We start from the raw sequence: 3,395 nt of genomic DNA, 5'->3' as shown, positions 1-3,395 counted from the left end.
ATATTTATTGGAGAATCATAAAATTCAGAACTTATAGCTCTAATACCACTTGCTAGATATTTCCTGATGATTGGTGAAATACCAATCTTAGGATCTTGAATATCATGATTCTCACACATAATATAAAACAAAGATATGAAGTCATGCCTGAATCCCTGAATCCATGTTCTCTGATCTACTCATTTGATATACATTTTGAGAGAGTTTTGGTATGATGGTCTTCCTCAACCAAATAATTAATTCCTTTTGGGACATTCGTTTTCTCTCTGATGAGAAGATGTGAAAACTATTTGTGATTTGGTGTATTAGATACCATAACTTTCCTTATGTGTTAACTTATACGGTTCCCATTATCCCCTATAGATTAACCTGATGGGTATCCACCTATTAAACCCATATTCGTTATCAGCTTTTAGAAATCTATGGGGTATCAGTAATTAGATCATTTATAATGTAACCCCCGAAATAAATAGCAATATCATTGTATCAAATATATGATATCCACCTTAATTAGGAATTATAAATTTCTAACATGTCATTCCATTATAGCAATCACTATAATTAGGAATAGTCACTATATGAAATTCCATTGATGTAGGGATTTGAGTAAAAGTCATTCCATTGATGAATAATTTTTATAGATAAAAACATAAACTTAAGACGATAAAATATCTTTAAAGATAATATTCTTTGTAAAATTATCTTCTTCCCGTTGAATTGTTCCTTGTTTAATAAGAATCTTCATGGTAGATTTTAAAACTGCGGATGATAGAGCAACATATAGTTTTCCAATTACATGTTGAGGAAGATAAATTCCTACGTTAACAATGGTTTGTCCTTGAAGGTGATTCTAAATGCAATGGTTATGCTATAATGGTTGAATATAATTAGGAATAGCCATTATAGATAATTATCTTTTTAGACTGATATGAAATAATTGACTCATTTATCTTCCATTATGGTAATCACTATAATTAGGAATAGCCACTATAATCTATATGAGTCTATTAAGTCAACAATTATAGTGGCTATCTCATTATAGCAATCACTATCTTCCATTTGGACTATCCTTTTTAGAATGGTCTGTCCCATTATGCTAATCACCTTTTCTTCACTTTATATTTGAGAAAATCAATCTAAATGCCTATGGAGGTTTTGTAATGAAATATTCATTTAGAATAGTTAGCCACTAATTAATTCGTGTATTGTTTTCCATCTTTCAAAGTTCACTAAAATATATATTAAATAGAGGTAATTTTTGAAGATGGGTTGCAAGGAGTTGTCTTTCATATTAAAGGAGTAGTTACTAAAACTAGGGAGTCTTATATGTGTCTTCTTCCATTTTCTCTATAATGTGTATACATCTTAAGTAGTCTTATGCTAAAGAAAATATAACATAGTATTGAAAGTCTACTAACATTTATTATTATAACATCTTTCTCACTAACTCAAAAATTCATATATATTATTTTCATCAATTGTTTAGTTTTAAATTAAGCATTTTCAATTATTGCAGTTTCTTATAAGTGCAGATTTATTGGAATTTATCATTGGAAGATGGAGAAATGTAACACTTTTTCCAATGATTATCATCTCCTAGCAAAGAAGAAAGTATATTCAACAGATGCAGGAAATTTATGCAATATTAGTGGGTGGCAAAATCAAGGGATTTGACTAGCTAGGCAAGTAGAAAATTTTGAGTTAGTCAAAAGAATGTTTTATAATAAATGTTATTAGTCTTTCCTTTGTGATATATTTGCTTTCCATCGGTTTTATATTCTAAACTTTGTGGCTTTTCTAAAGTTCTTAACATGATTGTGTGAGTTTATGTCTTATCATTGCCTTTATTCTTTAGTGTTGTAAGTGTATAAATTATTGCAGTTATACGAATATAAGGTCTTCAAATGCAAATTATAATCAAACTCTATCATTTCAAGCGTTTATAACATGTAATGATCGGAAAGTCAATACCAAACAATTACAACACGGATTGTGTAATTACCAAGATGGTATAATTTTATCCTTCCCTATTTTACCCTTTCGCAATTTTACTTTAAATTTATAGGATCTGAAATGTATATTCCTCCCATTTTAACTGTAAGTGTAAAAATGAAAGCATATTTGGCAGCGACACTTTTACACTCAATTTGCAGAACATGAATGGCATGCAATACATAGTGCATACCTCATATTTACTTTAAATTTACATGGACTGTTAACGTACATTCCTCCCATTTTCATTTTGCAGAGAATGTGGATGACATTAGTAGAATGGGACGTGAATAGAAGTTGGCCTCCATATTATTCATGACTACTATCATATGTGCTCCCCTCTTTCAACTTTCCGTCATTCACTCTTCCAACAAGTTTTTTGAGATGTATTAAGAAATATGAGGAGGCATGCATTATATATTATATTCAAATATATTGTTCCTCATGTGTTTATAATTAGCTTACCTTATGTTAAGTTTCATGCCTACATATTCTTATCATATTTTCCTCTTCGCTTACATTATGTTTCAAAAATGCCAGTGACACTAAGAGGATTTGTGTTTATGCTTTACATTTTAAGAAGGTTATTGTCAATCTTTTTAACATATCCTTAAATTTATACGGTTATGTTCGGTGAAATGTCAAAGTTATACTAAGAGGGTTTGTTTTTATGCTTTAAATCTTATTGAGAAGGTTATTGTCAAGTTTTCTTTAACATATCCTTAAATTTTTATGTTTGCTGAAATTTAATGAACGTTATAATTTTTAGTTTTATAATTGTTGAAAAAGACATCCTAACATAAAATAATTATTATTTTTGTAATGTGCTTGTGCTTCATAAAACATGGACATACAAATAGGTGAAACCAAAATTTTAGCATTGTAAACTGTAGAATCTAGGCCACTTATAGCAAGAAGTGCCTAAACCTAAGCATTTTATCTTGACATGTACCCTAAGCCTCCTAATAACAGTTTGGGGGGGGGGAATGTTGGCTTAGATTCTATAGAATTTGTCAAGAATATGAATGATGGGTAGGGATAAATTTTGTGGAATCATTTCAGCCCTTAGAGTTATTATGTATAGTAGTATTGTTGTCGTTGACATCTCCTCACCTTTCATGTTACTCATCTCCCCTTAGTTACATTACATTAGCTTATAATGTAAATAAGGATTGTGTTCTTCTCTAGCCATTTTTTGTCCTCTAATTTTGATCTTTCTTGTCCTCTAATTTTGATCTTTTTTGTCCTATCAATATTTTGATTGTTATATCTCCTCCTTTCTTTTCTCTAAAAGATAGGCTTTCTGCTTATGTCAACTTTACCCAAAAAAAAATGTCTTATTAGGCCCCCTGTTAAATGAGATTTTTTATTGTCATCATTGTCACAATGAGGCAAATGTGAGT

This window comes from Lupinus angustifolius, chromosome LG11, assembly GCF_001865875.1.
Source record: "Lupinus angustifolius cultivar Tanjil chromosome LG11, LupAngTanjil_v1.0, whole genome shotgun sequence".
Lineage (NCBI taxonomy): Eukaryota > Viridiplantae > Streptophyta > Magnoliopsida > Fabales > Fabaceae > Lupinus > Lupinus angustifolius.
The sequence above is the reverse complement of the archived record's forward strand: the minus strand, read 5'-3'. Positions refer to the sequence as shown.